Below are 17,299 nucleotides of genomic sequence, written 5' to 3'. Positions count from 1 at the left end.
AGGGGGCACCTGGATTTGAACCAGAGACCTCTTGATCTGCAGTCAAATGCTCTGCCCCTGAGCTATACCCCCTTACCTGCTACATATGTCTAATAAGCACCTTTCAGCATCACAGTCACACCCACAGCTCCTAAATCACTTGGCAATTTCTACTTTCTTCTAGAAAGTTAGTCACATCAGCAACTTGTCCCCTCACCCCAGAGAGGTTCTACCTCAGTGCCCAGGGTCCCCTAACCTCCCAGTCACATGTCTGCACCCCCCCCTTTTCCTTAGTCTGTGGTGACATCAGCAGGCAGGGGCAGGCTGGGGCGACTGATATTTTCCTCAGCATTCACTCATCTGCTTCATCCTGTTATGCAGAACTAAACCACAGGTTGAGCAGAATTGTCAAGCAAGCTCTTTCCAGGAACATACAGCAGTGGATCTGAACACCTGCCTACCTGCCCAGCCTGAGCATCGTCAGCCTGAGCATCTCGAGTTGAGTTTGGGGCTTGCTGGGACTGATGAACTTCACCTCCTGCCCTAGACGGGGAGATAGCGGCTTTGCAGGGCCTGAACTCAGCCAGAGACTCCGAGCTACAGGGAAATGCTCTGTACTGAGCTACTGTCCACCCCCTCACCGCATCCCGGACCCTCATGCATAGATGCTCTCAATGTCGTGCTATTTTCTTTATATCAGTATGTCGAGGAGGGGCCTAGAGGTAATGCACCTAGGAGGGGACCTGTGTTACAGCACCCAAGGTCAAGCCCCTGGCCCCCACCTGAAGGGGGTCGGGGGGCAGGAAGCTTCTTAAGTGATGAAGCAGTGTGTGTGTGTGTGTGTGTGTGTGTGTGTGTGTGTGTGTATGTGTGTGTGTGTGTGTGTGTTTTCCCCTTCTCTTTCAATTTCTCTCTGTCTCTATCCAAAGTAAATAAATAAATTATATATATATATATATATATATATATATATATATATATATATATATATATATATATCTTGTAGGCTGCAGGCCAGGTTAAATACCCCTTCACTACCACAAGCCAGAGCCGAGCAGTGCTTTCATTAAAAAAAAAGGAGCGGGGGAAGAGAGAAGGGGCTGGGTGGTAGCACACCCACTTGAACACAAGTATTACAATGTTCAGGGGCCCGAGTTCAAGCCCCTGGCCCCCACTTGTAGGGGAAAGGCTTCACAAGTGGTGAAAGTGCTGCAGGTGTCTCTCTCCCTGCCTCTCTGCCTCCCCTTCCCCTTCCCTCTCAGTGTCCCTCTGTCTCTATTCAATGATATATTTTTAACCAGAGCACTGCTCAGCTCTGGTTCATAGTGTTGTGGGGGACTGAACCTAGGACACTGGAGCTTTAATCATGAGAATCTTTTTGCACAACCATTATGCTGTATACCCCTACCTCACAAATAAATATTTTTAAAAGAAATACACACATACACACGTACATATATCTTGTAGGGCTGGGGTAATAACACAATGGTGATGCAAAAAGACTTTCAAACCTTAGGCACCAAAGGTCCCAGGTCTGATTCCCAACAGCTCCATAAACCAGAGCTGAGCAAAGCTCTGGTAAATATGTGTATTTTATGCAAACACTTTAACTCAAGACTTTTTAAAATCTTATATAAAAACTTAGCCCTTTGTGCCTCCCTTGTCCCAGTCAGAGGCAGCCCACACTGACCACCCCTCTGGGCTGCTTACCTCCAAGCCTTCAGCTACTTTGGGCAGCACTCACTGTGTCATATTTAACTATAAGAGCCCAGCATCCTTCAATTTATTTTTTAAACATTTTGTTTTATTTTTATGAGAGAAATACACGCACACACACAGAGAGAGAGAGACCAGAGCTCTGCTCAGCTCTGGCTGACAGTGATGCCAGAGATTGAAGCTGGGACCTTGAAGCCTCGGACATGAAAATTTTTTTTACATACAATGACTTGTTTTTCTTATCTGGTTTATAGTACATATGGCAGAGATGATGTTTGGTGGAACTTTTTTTTTTTGTCCTGAAGTTCACAGTTGTCCTGTGTTTCATCTGTTAGTGTCTATGTGTAGCTGAAACTGTACTTCACACACTAACTTTTAAAATGATTTTTGGGGAATTGGGTGGTAGCACAGTGGGTTAAGCTCACGTGGCGCAAAGTGCAAGGACCAGCATAAGGATCCCTGTTCGAGCCCCCGGCTCCCCACCTGCAGGGGAGTCACTTCACAGGTGGTAAAACAGGTCTGCAGGTGTCTGTCTCTCTCTCCCCCTCTCTGTCTTCCCCTCCTCTCTCCATTTCTCTCTGTCCTATATCCAACAACAAGGACAACAATAATAACTACAGCAATAAAACAAGGGCAACAAAAGGTAATAAATAAATAAATAAATATTTAAAATTACTTTTTTTTTTCCCAGCTGCTCTCAGATAAGTAACTCTCTTGTTTTCCAGAAGCCACTCAACTCCCTGCTCCTCTGGTCTGGTTTTCTGGGAGTCTGCAGTACCCTCACAAGCAAATATATGCATATATATATATATATATATATATATATATATATAATTTTAATGAGAAAGACAGAGAGAAAGACCAGAGCATTGCTCAGGTCTGGCTGATGGTAGTGCTGGAAATTAAACCAGGGACCTCAAAACCACAGGCAGGAGAGTCTTCTGCAGAACCATTCCACTGTCCCCCTAGGCCTCACAAAGATACGCTTCTCACCTCTGTCCTGGGTGGAAACCCCACCTCCCTGGACTCCAAGTCTTGGCTATGACTTCATTTAATGCCTTCATTGTGACAAGAGTTTTTCCAATTTCTTTCTGATGAGCATGACTGTAAGTAAATTTATTAATTCCGGCTGGAGGAGGTTGTCCTTGGGCCTGATGCAAAATCTTCTTGAATTATTGTAACATTAACTTCTCAGTTGGTGGGATGGGGGCACTTGCTTTGTCTCAGACCATCTTGAAGGAATACACCGGCGTCTTGGCATTTCACTGCGGGAAACCCTCAGGACCCCTCAGGACCAGCCACAGCACTGTGGTCCTGGAGAGCCCTGAGCAGCCTGTCCTTGCCCAGGAGGACAGTCCACTGCAGGCAGCACCCACCCCCAGCTTCCTCCCAGCTGGCCACCTGCTGCCTCTGGTTCCGCCCCCCAAGTCAAGGTGAAGACATCAAGAGTCTCAGCACTTGTCCTAGAAAGATGTTCAGATGCCCCAGAGCAGTGGACATTGAGGGAGGCCCAGTCTGTGCTGTGGGTGGAAGAGAGAATTAATGTACAATAAGGTTTCTCTTGCTTAGGGAAATGGCTCAGCTGTAGAGCCCAGGACACTGTGAGGTTCTGAGTTCAAATCCTGGCTCAACATGTACCAGAGTGATACTTTCATTCTCTGGTTCTCTCCTGCCCACACTCCCTGCCTCCCTTTCTTTCTAACTTTTTTTAAATAATGGTTTAATAAGAACTAACAAGATTGTAAGATAACAGGGCTGCAATTCCAGACAGTTCCTTCCACTGGAGTTTCATGCCCCATTCCTTTCATCAGAAAGTTTCCTATTCTTTACCCCCTCTGGGAGTGTGGACCAAAATTCTGTTTGGGGCGCAGAAGGTGGGAGTTCTGGCTTCTGTCATTGCTTCTCCACTGGACATGGGTGTTGGCAGGTGGATCCACACCCCCAGCCTGTTTCTATCTTACCATAGTAAGGCAGGGCTCTGGGGAGGTGGGCTTCCAGGACACGCTGGTAAGGTCATCTGCCAAGGATAGTCAGGATCCTGTCTCTCTGTCTTCATCCTTATTTGCTAAATAAAATTAAGCTCTTCTTTTTAATATTGTATCTTTACTAGAAATCAATTTTCCTGTTTCAAGTATTTTATTTACTTACTTATTTTGGATAAAGACAGAGAATTTGAGAGGTAAAGGGAAGATAGGGGACAGAGAGAGAGAGAGAAAGAGAGAATGAGAGAGAGAGAGAGAGAGGAGACCTGCAGCACTGCTCTTCTGCTCACGTAGCTTTTCTCCTGCAGCTGGGGGTTAGGTGCTTGAACCTGGATCCTTGTGCATGGTAACATGTGTTCAATCTAGTGTATTCCCACCCAACCCCTCAAGAATATTTAAAAATTAAGAACCTGGGAGGTGGCATAGCCTGTTGAGCACACATGTCACCATGTGCAAGGACTGGGGTTTAAGCCCCTGGTCCACAGAGGGAATGCTCCAGGAGCAGAGACGTGACACAGCAGCTCTCCTCTCTCCCTCCCTCTTCCTCTTCCCAACTCATCTTTCCCCTTTCCTCTCAATTTCTCTCCGTCAAATAATAAATAAATGGGGGCCAGGTGGTGGCACTTGGTTAACTGCATCTATTACCATGCACAATGACCCAGCGGTGAAGCACATCTCAGGTGTCTCTCTGTAACTATCTCCTTTTATCTCTCTATCTCTTTTATATATATTTTTACTTATTTATTATTGGTTAGAGACAGAGAGAAATTGAGAGGGGTGGGGAGACCAAGAGACACCTGCAACCCTGCTTCACCACTCGTGAAGCTTTCCCCCTGCAGGTGGGGACCGGGGGCTTGACCGTAGGACCTTGCACAGTGTAATATGCACACTTAACTAGATGCACCACCACCTGGCCCCTATCTTTTCTTCCCAGTCTCTCCCCCCCTTGATTTCTCTCTATTCTATCAAATAAAATAAAGTTTAGAAAAATAAGTAGTCCAGGCGGTGGAGCAGTGGATAAACCATTGAACGCTCAAGCATGAGGTCCTGAGTTCAATCAGCAGCACATGTACCAGAGTGATGTCTGATTCTTTCTCTCTCCTCCTCCTATCTTTCTCATTAACAAATAAATAACATCTTAAATAAATAAGTAAACCCATTCAACCCCAGTTCAGACCACACAGACAGGGCTGCAGGAAGGAGGTTCACATTAGAGATCACCCCCCAGATGTTCTGGATCCCACACACATCTGTCACCTGAGCTACAAAACCCAGCTACCCCTCATCTGCAGTTCTGAGGCTCCCCACAGCAGATGACCCAGCCCAGCTCCTTTGCAGCCCCACCTCCCTCACCAGCTACCACTCCCCTCAATCAGGAACTGAGCTGGAAGAGCTCCTTTGGTGTTGATGCTAAAAAGAACACCCTTGAATAAGGGGGCACCCGGATTTGAACCGGGGACCTCTTGATCTGCAGTCAAATGCTCTGCCCCTGAGCTATGCCCCCTCACCTGCTCTGTGTGTCTAATAAGCACCTTTCAGCATCACCGTCACACCCATAAGCAGAGCACATTATAAGTTTCTACTTCCTTCTAGAGAGTAGGTTGGACCAATAAATCTACCCACAGCAACCTCCACAAAGAGACCTCAGGTGAAGGGTATTTCTTGTGGCCTTCTAGTGCCTGGCATTGCTGTCAAAATTCAAAACACCCAGCATTCCCTCTCCTGAGCAGGCCGCCACCTTCATTGACTCTGGAAACTTGAAAGAGTTGCCAGACAGCTCAGGCGTTCTGTGTTTACAAGATGGTGCACTTGGGAGGAATCACTTTATTTTTTTTTTGCCCCCAGGGTTATTGTTGGGGCTTGGTGCCTTCACTTTGAATCCACTGCTCCTGGAGGCCATTTTCCCCCATTTGTTGTTGTTGTTGTTGTTGTTGTTGTTGCTTTTGTTATTATTATTATTGTTGTCGTTGCTGTTGGATAGGACAGAGAGAAATGGAGAGAGGGGGGAAGCCAGAGAGGGGGAGAGAAAGACAGACACCTGCAGACCTGCTTCACCACCTGTGAAGCGACTCCCCTGCAGGTGGGGAGTGGGGGGCAGGGTTTGAACCAGGATCCTTGTGCCGGTCCTTGTGCTTCATGTCATGTGCACTTAACCCACTGCACTACGGGTAGCCCTTTATTTGTGGTGTCGGGTCCTAACCAGGAGACGCGCTCTTGCATGAGGGACCTTTTCCCGTGCAGATCTTCTTCCTTGTGTTCCTGATCTGGAACTTCCATTACGGTTTTTGCGACTCCAGGGTTCTACTTTGAATTTGATCTTTTTTTTCTCTTCTCTTAATATTAATTATCATGTGATTTGGTTCACTTTCTGGGAAGCTGCCTCACCTCTATTTTTAAAATGTATATTACCTTATCCTTTTATTACCTTTTTCCTGACATCTCTTCCCTGCATACAAATGGATTATTCGGAGAACTTTGTTATTTTGTTAATAGCTTGTTACAAGCTTGTAAGGTTACAGTGTATAGTTTGTACACCACACCCACCACCAAAGCTCTGTATTCCCACATGTTCACCTCCCAAAGATCACCACCAGAGTTTTCACAAGTCCTACAATTTGCTTCCCTCTATTTTGTTTGTTTGTTTTTTGGAGGCGACAAGTTCATGTAAATCAGACTTCTAGATTCCACATAGGCGCGAAACAAACCATCTGGTAGTTGTCTTTCATCTCTTTACTAACTTCACTAAGCCTCATCACCTCCAGTTCCATCTATTTTGTCCCAAAAGACACAACATCATCTTTTTCATGTCAGAGTAGTATTCCATGGAGTACATATCCCATAACACCTTTATCCAGTCAGCTGATGATGGGCATCTAGGCTGCTTCCACTCTTTGGTTGTTGTGAATAATGCAGCTGTGAACACAGGTGCTGCGGACCACTCAGTGGATGAGCAGCAGGAGGGTCAGGGGTCTTGAAGGCAACCTCCCAGGTGGGTCAGGAGTCGGCGAGGGAGAACAGATAGACACCACACTCTATTGGAGGGTGAATCTGGACTCGTTTTAATAGTGAAACTGCATTAGCTTTTATACCTTTTTCAGGTTACATTCAGGTTGTCTAAGCAACCAGCTCATAAAGAAGTAACAATAGTCTTGTGGCTTTGGCAAGCTACATGTTATTCCCCTATAACTGTAAAGAATGGGTACAATACTTTGTATTGTTCTGTTCCCAGGGGAGGTCATACCCTGAATTGTTTTAGACTTTTGCTGAGGGCTATCTCTACCATTAATCTTCTATGGGGGCGTACAGATCTTTGCCTTGTCGTGGACCACTGCTCATCTAGGTCTGGTACAGTTTAACTATTAATCTTTTTTTGTTTCAATATGTCAACTTGTACCTGGGAGGCCTCAATCTCTGTATTGTTTCTATGAGGGGCAAGTTATAACATGACTTGTTTTGTCTGTCTATGCTGACCCACCTTCTCCACTTTTATAATGTAACTTTCAAATATGCTCCTGTGTAAGGGAGAGGGGGTGCTTCTGACTCTCCATTCCCACCAGGCACTGCCAAAGCATTATTAATCAATTGTGACTGTATAATTGTTTGTAGCAATAACGGGGGGAGAATGCGTTGACCCATTCCCGTCCTTCTGCCCAGCTTCTTTGAAGTCTGAATGCAGGTCCAGAGGAGATGACTTTGCCAGTCTCTCTGGTGGTTGTGACGGGGCGGCGCACACAGGGGTGCAGTGTCCCTTTGAATTAGTGTTTGAGTGTCCACTGGACAAATGCCCAGCATTAACCCTGGAGGGAAGAAAAAAAAAGTTATGGGACATATACTCACTACAGTACTAGTAAGCAATTTTAAAAGATGGTACTGTGTCCTTGGGAATAAAACGAATTGAGCTGATGGGGACTATCCTTAGTGACATAAAGAAGTGAGACAACGACCAAGTGGTTTCATTCATGAGAAATACAGAGAATTGAAACACAAGAACTTTCCAAAAAAAAAGTCCACCCATCTCTAAGCCCTTGGGAGAACCATGGTGGTTATCCTGGGAGCACAGAACTTTGGCAGTGTGAGTGGTTTGGAACTAGACCGATACAACCTGATACTCCTGTTCACTGCTATTAACATGTTTTTTAAAAAAATTTATTTCTTTATTGGGGAATTAATGTTCTACATTCAACATTAAATACAATAGTTTGTACATGCATAACATTCCCCAGTTTCCCATTTAACAATACAACCCCCACTGTGTCATTTAGCATCCTTCATGGACCTGTATACTCCCCACCCACCAACCCACCCCAGAGTCTTTTACTTTGGTGCAATACGCCAATTCCATTTCAGGTTCTACTTGTGTTTTCTTTTCTGATCTTGTTTTTCAACTTCTGCCTGAGAGTGAGATCATCCCATATTCATCCTTCAGTTTCTGCCTTATTTCACTCAACATGATTTTTTCAAGGTCCATCCAAGATTGGCTGAAAACGGTGAAGTCACCATTTTTTACAGCTGAGTAGTATTCCATTGTGTATATAGACCACAACTTGCTCAGCCACTCATCTGTTGTTGGACACCTGGGTTGTTTCCAGGTTTTGGCTATTACAAATTGTGCTGCCAAAAACATATGCGTACACAGATCATTTTGGATGGATGTGTTGGGTTCCTTAGGATATATCCCCAGGAGAGGAATTGCAGGATCATAGGGTAGGTCCATTTCTAGCCTTCTGAGAGTTCTCCAGACTGTTCTCCACAGAAGTTGGACCAATTGACATTCCCAACAGCAGTGTAGGAGGGTTCCTTTGACCCCACACCCTCTCCAGCATTTGCTCCTGTTACCTTTTCTGATGTATGACATTCTCACAGGAGTGAAGTGATATCTCATTCTTGTCTTGATTTGCATTTCTCTGACAATCAGAGACTTGGAGCATTTTTTCATGTGTTTCTGGGCCTTTTGGATCTCTTCTGTGGTGAATATTCTGTCCATGTTCTCCCCCCATTTTTGGATGGGGTTATTTGTTGTCTTGTTGTTGAGTCTGGCAAGCTCTTTAAATATGTTGGTTATTAAACTCTTATCTGATGTATGGCATGTAAAGATCTTCTCCCATTCTGTGAGGGGTCTCTTGGTTTGGGTAGTGGTTTCTTTTGCTGTGAAGAAGCTTTTTAATTTGATGTAGTCCCATAGGTTTATACTTACCTTAGTCTTCTTTGTAATTGGATTCGTTTCATTGAAAATGTCTTTAAAATTTATGCAGAAAAGAGTTCTGCCAATATTTTCCTCTAAGTATTGGATAGTTTGTGGTCTAAAATCCAAGTCCTTGATCCACTTGGAATTTACTTTTGTATTTGGTGAAATACAGTGATTCAGTTTCATTCTTCTGCATGTTTCAACCCATTGTTTCCAACACCATTTGTTGAAGAGACTCTGCTTTCCCCATGTAATAGTCTGGGCCCCTTTGTCAAAGATTAGTTGTCCATAGGTGTGGGGACTCACTTCTGGACTCTCAATTCTATTCCACTGGTCAGTGTGTCTATTCATGTTCCAGTACCAAGCAGTTTTGATGACAGCGGCCCTATAATATAGTTTGAGATCTGGGAGTGTGATGCCTCCAGCTCTGTTCTTTGTTCTCAAGATTGTTTTGGCAATTCTAGGTCTTTCCTGGTTCCAGATAAACATTTGTAGCATTTGTTCTATTCTCCTAAAAAATGTGCTTGGGATCTTGATGGGGATAGCATTAAATTTGTAGATGGCTCTGGGTAATATATTCATTTTGATGATGTTAATTCTTCCAACCCATGAACATGGAATATCTTTCCACTTCTTTGTGTCTTTTTCAATTTCTTTGAGTAGTGACTCATAATTTTCAGTATACAAGTCTTTCACTTCCTTGGTTAGATTTACTCCTAGATATTTCATTGTTTTTGTTGCTATAGTAAAAGGAATTGATTTCTGGATTTCAATTTCTTCTAACTTAGTGTTTGCATAGAGGAATGCCACTGACTTTTGAATGTTAATTTTATAGCCTGATACCTTACTGTATTGCCTGATGATTTCCAAAAGCTTCTTGCTGTATTCTTTAGGTTTTTCTATGTATATTATCATGTCATCTGCAAATAAGGAGAGTTTGACTTCTTCTCTTCCAATCTGTATGCCTTTAATTCCTTGCTCCTGCCTGATTGCTATGGCAAGAACTTCCAACACTATGTTGAATAGTAATGGTGACAGTGGGCAGCCTTGTCTAGTACCTGATCTGAGTGGAAATGCTTCCAGTTTTTCACCATTGAGTATGATGTTGGCTGTAGGTTTGCTGTAGATAGACTCCACTATCTTCAGGAATTTTCCATCTATTCCCATTTTTTGTAGTGTTTTGATCATAAAGGGATGTTGTATTTTGTCAAAGGCTTTCTCTGCATCTATTGATATGACCATGTGGTTTTTGGTCTTGCTTTCGTTGATGTGGTGGATCACATTGATTGATTCATGTATATTAAACCAACCTTGCATGCCTGGGATAAACCCCACTTGGTCATGATGAACAATCTTTTGATATACTGCTGTATCCGATTGGCTAGAATTTTGTTCAGTATTTTCACATCTATGTTCATCAGAGATATTGGACTGTAGTTTTCTTTTTTGGTTGTGTCCCTGTCTGCTTTTGGTATCAGGGTGATGTTGGATTCATAGAAGCTGGTAGGGAGTATTCCAGTGTCTTCAATCTTCTGGAAGATTTTTAAAAGTAGAGGTAATAGTTCTCCTTTGAAGGTTTTGTAGAATTCATTTGTAAAACCATCTGGTCCAGGACTTTTATTTTGGGGGAGATTTTTGATAACTTTTTCAATTTCATTGGCTGTGATGGGCCTGTTCATGTTATCCACTTCCTCTTTACTTAGTTTTGGAAGTTGGTAGGTGTCTAGGAAATCGTCCATTTCTTCCAGGTTCTCTAGCTTGGTGGCATATTGTTGTTCATAGAAGCCTCACATGATATGTTGAATTTCTGCAGTGTCTGTTGTGTTATCTCCTCTTTCATTTACTATCCGATTTATTTGGGTCTTCTCCCTTTTTTATTTTGTGAGTCTGGCTAAAGGTTTGTCAATTTTGTTTACTCTTTCGAAGAACCAACATTTACTTTCGTTGATCTATTGTATGGTTTTCCTATTCTCAATGTTATTTATTTCTGCCCTAACTTTAGTGATTTCTGACCTTCTCGTTGCTTTAGGATTCCTTTGTTGTTCTTCTTCTAGGTCTTTAAGATGTGCAATCAGGTTGTTTATTTGTGCTTTTTCTTGTTTCCTAATGTGTGCTTGTATAGCTATGAACTTCCCTCTTAGGACTGCTTTAGCTGTGTCCCAAATATTTTGATAGCTTGTGTCTTCATTTTCATTGAACTCTTGAAACATTTTGATTTCTTTCTTTATTTCCTCTTTGACCCAGAAATTGTTAAGAAGTGTACTGTTGAGCTTCCACATTTTGGCACTGTTACTAATCTTTTGTTGATTCTTAAGTGTTAGTTTAATTCCACTGTGGTCTGAGAAGATGCTTGGGATGATTTCAATGCTCTTGAATTGGCTGATGCTGTCTTTGTGGCCTAACATATGGTCTGTCCTTGAGAATGACCCATGTGGATTTGAGTAAAATGTGTATTCCAGTTTCTTGGGATGAATGACTCTGAAAATGTCCACTAGTTCTAGTTTATCTATCTCTTCATTTAGCTCCCTTATGTCTTTATTGATTTTCTGCCTGGATGATCTGTCAAGTTGAGAGAGTGGGGTGTTGAAGTCCCCTACTGTGATTGTGTTACTGTTAATATATTGCTGTAGCTCTTTCAGTAGAAGTTTGATATATTTAGATGGCTTCACATTGGGTGCATAGATGTTAATAATTGTTAAGTCCTCTTGATTGACTGATCCTCTGAGCATTAAGTAGTGTCCATTCCTATCTTTTTTAATCTTATCTATTTTAAAGTCTATCATGTCAGATATGAGAATAGCTGTTCCTGCCCTTTTTTGTGGGCCATTGGCTTGTATGATAGTTTTCCATCCTTTCACTTTAAGTCTGTGTTTGTCTTGTTGAGTTAGGTGGGTTTCCTGTAGACAGCATATTGTTGGGTTGTGTTTTCTGATCCATCTTCCTACTCTGTGTCTTTTAATAGGTGAATTCAGGCCATTCACATTTATTGATATCAAAGATTGAAGATATTTTAATGCCATTCTTGTAGAGTTTAGAATGTTCTGATATATGTCCTATTTATGGTGGTCTGATTGTTTATAGGAGACCTTTCAGAACTTCTTTCAGGGCAGGCTTGGTGATAGTTGATTCCTTCAACTGTTGCTTGTCTGAGAAGGTTTTGATGCCTCCATCTTGTCTGAATGACAGTCTAGCAGGATATAGTATTCTTGGTTGAAAGCCTTTCTCACTGAGCACTTGATAGATATCTTGCCATACTCCTCTGGTCTGTAGTGTTTGTATGGAGAAGTCTGCTGCTAATCTTATGGGTTTTCCTTTGTAGGTGACTCTTTGTTTTTCTCTTGCAGCCTTCAGGATCCTTTCTTTATCCTTATTCCTTTCCATTCTATGTATGATATGTCTTGGTGTCTTTAGGTCTGGGTTAATTGTGTTTGGGACCCTCTGGGCTTCTTGAATCTTTATGTCTTTGATGTTGTCTAGACTAGAGAAGTTTTCAGCTATTATGGCCTGGAGAATGCTTTCTTCCTCTCCTTCTCTTTCTTCCTCTGGTATGCCAATAATGCATATATTGTTTCTTTTGAAGTCATCCCATAAGACTCTGTTGTTGATTTCAGCATCTTTTAATCTCTTTTTGAGATCTCTTATTTCTTTTTTAGTTGTCTCTAATTCATCCTCAATCTTGCTAATTCTGTCTTCAGCCTCATAGATTCTATTCCCTCTGCCCTCTACTGTTTTCTGGAGTTCATATATTTTGTTGCCCTGCTCTGATACTGTTTTAGCTTGTTCAGCTAGTTGCATTCTTAGCTCAGCGATTTCAGCTTTTAGCTCTCTAATAACCATGAGATAATTAGTATTTTCTTCCATATTCTCATTTGTTGTTCCTGTATTTCTGATTATAATTTTTTCAAATTCTTTACTCACTCCTATTATTATTTCCTTAGCTAATGTTTGGATGTTGAACTCGTTATTTTGTGCTTCACCCTCTGGAGGACTTTTAGCTGGGCTCTTGTCCTGGTTCGATTCTCCAATATTTCTTCTTGTTGTTTTAACCATTTTATATATTATGTTATGAGTTCCCTTTATCAGTACTTTTCAAATTATTGATCACTATTGCCTGGATTGACTTGTGTCTGAGTAAGTTAATTAAAGGGTTCACAGTGGCGGAAGTTAACAGTTGTTTCAATAGTATTTAAATCTTTGAGTTGGAGCTCAGTGGTTTAAAAGCCTCTTTTTTTTTTTCTTCCCTGTAGGCTATGGGAGCCTGAGGGCTTTTAAACTATCAATAGGCTTCAGCTTAATCACTGACTCCTGACCAAGAGATAAACCAGGGTGTGGCAGAGATAATCCAGTGGTTATGCAAAAAGACTTTCACAGCCCCTCAGCTATGCCACCGAGGTATAGGTCTTCTCCTGAGTTTCCTGGTTAGATCTCTGTTCCCTGGTGTCCCTCCCTGTTGCTGCTCCAGATTCTGAGGGTAGTAGCAATGGAGACTCAGAGTTGCACTTGGTGAGTCTCTGGGGAGTCCTCTCCTCCCTTAAGCAGTCACTTAATCTCTCCTTAGGCCCCTCTCTCCTCTCTGTCACCAGCCACACGTGTTTGTACTCACGGGTGATTTACTGGGTTCCTGTGGTCATTCTAGTCCTGTCTTGTTTCGGTCCCAGGTGGTCTCCTTTGGTATTCCTAGTTGATCCGGGAGAGGAGAGGAGAGGAGAGGAGAGGAGAGGAGAGGAGAGGAGAGGAGAGGAGAGAGAAAGCAATCTGCTGCTCGTAGCTCCGCCTCCGGAAGTTGAATCGCTAATAACATGTTTTAAAAGTTCAGAAGACACAGCAGAGAAGCTGCCTTCAAGAGGGTGTCTGGCAGTGCGTGAGGTTAGCCAGGAGACGCAGCTGTGTTTGAAGAACGCAGTTGTACTGGGGTTTCAAGTTATTGATCAGCAGCTATCAATGGGTTCTCTTTAAATGCATATTTTAACTACCTTTTAAAAATATTTTTTATTTATTTATTAATGAGAAAGATAGTGTCAGGGTCCTGACGAGGACTCCACTTCTCAGTCCGACCGAGTCAGCTGACCCACTCTGTTGTGCACCAGAGAAGGGGCTGAAGGGGTAGGACCCAGGGCAGCAGGGGTGAGTACGAGCTGGGGGTCTTTCCCTGGGGGTCTCGGCAAGAGACGAAGCCAAGGATCACCCCAGGACGCTATTTGCCTATGAACAGCACGTTTGTTGTAAGGCAAGCAAGGGTTTTTATAGTTTGGGGTAGGGGGAAGAACAGGGCAGCTATGGCCTAGCCTTACATAGTCAGGAATGTTAAGGGAGGAGGGGGCCGCTAGGGGTCTTCAGAGACAGTTACTTGTTTACACCATATATGGTCAGGAGAGCGGGAAACAGGAAATGGTCAGGGTCTTTTCCAGTAACCGTTGGGTAAGTAGACCAACAGGTTTGAAAACAAGGAAGTGAACTGTTGTGCTAACATAGAAAGGATGTGGGTGGGCGGGGGAGACTGACAGGGGGACTGAACCTGAAAAGCCAAGGCCCTCCCCTGCTCGACCCCGAGGTGGGGGAGACTGACAGGTGACTGTGCTTTCAGGCATCCGTTTTTCCATAGGTGGCCTCAGCCTCACAATTCCCCACAGATAGGAGAGAGAGAAGGAACCAGACATCACTCTGGTACATGTGCTGCTGCTGGGGATTGAACTCAGGATCTCATGCTTGAGAGTCCAGTGCTTTATCTACTGTGCCACCTCCCGGACCACTTAACTACCTTTATTTTATTATTTTATTTATTGAATAGAGACAGCCAGAAATTGAGAGGGAAAGGAGTGATAAGGGAGAGAGACACAGAGACCCCTACAGCCCTGCTTCACCGCTGGAAAAGTTTTCCTCCTGTAGGTGGGGACTAGGGGCTCGAATCCGGTCCTTGAGCATTGTAACAGATGCGCTCACCCAAGTGCACCACCACCCAGCCCCTGGGCTCTTTTTATTTCTTTATATTTATTTATTTATTGGATAGAGACAGCCAGAAATCAAGAGGGGGAGAGGCTGATAGAGAGGGAGAAAGACAGAGACACCTGCAGCCCTGCTTCACCGCTGGAAAAGTTTTCCTCCTGTAGGTGGGGACTAGGGGCTCGAATCCGGTCCTTGAGCATTGTAACAGATGCGCTCACCCAAGTGCACCACCACCCAGCCCCTGGGCTCTTTTTATTTCTTTATATTTATTTATTTATTGGATAGAGACAGCCAGAAATCAAGAAGGGAGAGGCTGATAGAGAGGGAGAAAGACAGAGACACCTGCAGCCCTGCTTCACCTCATGAAACTTTTCCTCTACAGGTGGGGACCAGGGGCTTGAACCCAGGTCATTGTGCATTGTAATAGGTGCGTGCAACCAGGTGTGCCACCATCCAGCCCCCTCAATGGGCTCCTGAGGGGGAAAGGGGAGGGTGTCTTAAGACTGTGTCCCAAGGCTTGGTCGTGATGTGTTGAATCATCTGCCAGGCTGCCAGGGTCCCACTGTTCCCGGCTCCTGGGGAAGGTGTGTGATAGCGGAGTCATTGTCGCAGCACTACCCTGTGATGGAGTTTGAAATGCCCCCTCTTTACAACGGGACCTGGGCTATTGGGAGGTGGCCCTGCAGGTGGGAGGGGTCAGGAAGGTCCTAGAAAGGTCAGGCCTGGGAGTGTGGGTATGTCCACACACATGGAGATGTTAATGAAGCCAGACGACACAAGGAGGGGCAGAGCATTTGACTGCAGATCAAGAGGTCCCCGGTTCAAATCCGGGTGCCCCCTGTTTATTGTTCATTTGATCTCCCAATTAGTGTTCTGTTTTTACTTTTACCTTAGTAGACATCAAGATTGGACCTTTCTATTTTTTCAACCATAAGATGATGAAGACTTAACGCATAGTTAACTCCAAATAGAAGTTCACATCACTGGCAGAGGCTTTAAAAGCTCCCATTCCCAGGCCCCGCCCACACCATTTAAACCAGAATGGCAGGGCTGAGCCCAGGTCTACGGTAGCTCCCAGGTAGCTTGTCTGCAGCCAAGTGGAGAAGCAGCTTCAGCAGAGCTTCTAAAAACTTCTCACAACAAGACAGCCTCATCCCAGCTCTGTCTGCCCCACAGCTGTGTTTGGGGCCATCCTGTGTGTCCATCATTGAACACGACCATCATGGTGTCTTCCAGAGACCAGTGCTGTTCAGCATTTCTTTATTTCTTTCCTTTATGAAGTTTCCTTTCTCTGCTCAGGCATTCTCCCTGGAGTCTGGGGTCTGTCTCTGGTAGGTGTGTGTATGTGTGTGTGTCGGGGGGAGGTCTGCTATCTTTGCAACTCTCTGGTCAGAATCCTGCCTTCTGCCTGGTGGCCAGATAGAGGAGGAACAATTCTAGATGTGAAGGGAAGACTGTTTCCCAGAGTGTTACTTCAGGGAGGTGTGGGGGTACCTGCCTTACCCCCTCCTCAGCCTGCAGCTGTGCTGGGCTGACAGGAAGCCCCCTGTCAGGGAGGGGTTGAGGGTAAGGGAAGGGAGGAAACTGAGATTAGAGCAACAGCCTCTGTGAGTAGGAAAATCAATGTGACAGGGGGCACCCGGATTTGAACCAGGGACCTCTTGATCTGCAGTCAAATGCTCTGCCCCTGAGCTATGCCCCCTTGCCTGCTCTGTGTGTCTAACAAGCACCTTTCAGCGTCACTGTCACACCCATAGCTCCTAGAGCACAAAGCAATTTCTCCTTCCTTTCTGCTCAGACCAACAATTCATTCCTCCACAAGTTCACCCCAGAGAGGTCCTGCCCCAGGCCCCAGGGTGCCAGGAGATGGAGCTGGCTGAGGAGGGGAGGTAGGCTAGGCCTGAGCTTAGCAATTAATTTGTGAACAGAGTTTTTAAAGTGTCCAAAAGTTAGGAAATGAAAAACTAGGGGCAGTAGCCTAGGAGGTGACGTAGTGGTTGGAGCAGTGGACTCTCGAGCATGAGGTCCCAAGTTGTATCCCCAGCATCCATGAACCACAGTGATTTTCTGCTTCTCTCTGTCACTCGTAAAGTAAAACATTTTTATAGAAAGTTTCTTTATTTAAAAAAAAAAAATTCATTTATAAAAAGGAAACATTGACTATAGGATAAGAGGGGTACAACTTCACACAATTCCCACCACCAGAAATCTGTATCCCATCCCCTCCCCTGATAGCTTTCCTATTCTTTATCCCTCTGGGAGTATGGACCCAGGGTCATTGTGGGATGCAGAAGGTGGAAGGTCTGGCTTCTGTAATTGCTTCCCCACTGAACATGGGTGTTGGCAGGTGGATCCATACTCCCAGCCTGTCTCTCTCTTTCCCTAGTGGGGTGGGGCTCTGGGGAAGTGGAATGTGAGCTCAGATCTACGGGGATGCAGAGGTCACATAGGCTCCTAAGCTGAATATGGGCCCCAGATCACAGCAAATCGATGG

At 44.3% G+C, this 17,299-nt stretch overlaps 3 non-coding genes across 3 annotated transcripts; all 3 read right to left on the bottom strand.

The window, feature by feature from the left end:
* TRNAC-GCA (transfer RNA cysteine (anticodon GCA)) lies at positions 1 to 72 on the bottom strand. Its single transcript has one exon. It is a non-coding gene; the product is annotated as a tRNA-Cys (tRNA).
* A 5,037-nt stretch (positions 73 to 5,109) lies between these two features.
* On the bottom strand, positions 5,110 to 5,181 carry TRNAC-GCA (transfer RNA cysteine (anticodon GCA)). The gene has a single exon. It is a non-coding gene; the product is annotated as a tRNA-Cys (tRNA).
* An 11,254-nt stretch (positions 5,182 to 16,435) lies between these two features.
* Positions 16,436 to 16,507, bottom strand: TRNAC-GCA (transfer RNA cysteine (anticodon GCA)). Its single transcript has one exon. It is a non-coding gene; the product is annotated as a tRNA-Cys (tRNA).
* Positions 16,508 to 17,299: the final 792 nt, after the last annotated feature.

This window comes from Erinaceus europaeus, chromosome 8 (assembly GCF_950295315.1).
Source record: "Erinaceus europaeus chromosome 8, mEriEur2.1, whole genome shotgun sequence".
Taxonomy (NCBI): domain Eukaryota; kingdom Metazoa; phylum Chordata; class Mammalia; order Eulipotyphla; family Erinaceidae; genus Erinaceus; species Erinaceus europaeus.
Note: the sequence above shows the minus strand (reverse complement) of the source record. Positions and strands in the feature narration are given on the sequence as shown.